The following is a 340-nucleotide window of genomic DNA, read 5'->3' on the forward strand; positions in this document are numbered from 1 at the left end:
CTCATAGGTTGCTTTTGCTAAATCTTATATCATTATATGGATGGGCAAGGGGATTAGAAATGGATCCCCACCCTGTGGTTCACCTTGATCCTTCACCACACTGCTCATCTCTTGAGATTCACTAATTGCTTGAGAAGCTAAGCAGGGGAAATCCAGTGCCTCGGATTAGGATTCCTTCTCTTTCTTACTTTGAGATCGGTGTTATCTCCTCCCAAAATGATTAGTTTAACATATGGCTTGCCAGACTAATATTAACATGATTATATTCACAAGAGGGTTTAGAATATATATAGCATTACATGATATTTAAAGGATATCTTCAGCTAAAATTTTAAATACC

The sequence above is a fragment of the Bison bison genome, unplaced genomic scaffold (genome assembly GCF_000754665.1).
Source record: "Bison bison bison isolate TAMUID 2011002044 unplaced genomic scaffold, Bison_UMD1.0 scf7180017864527, whole genome shotgun sequence".
NCBI classification, from domain to species: domain Eukaryota; kingdom Metazoa; phylum Chordata; class Mammalia; order Artiodactyla; family Bovidae; genus Bison; species Bison bison.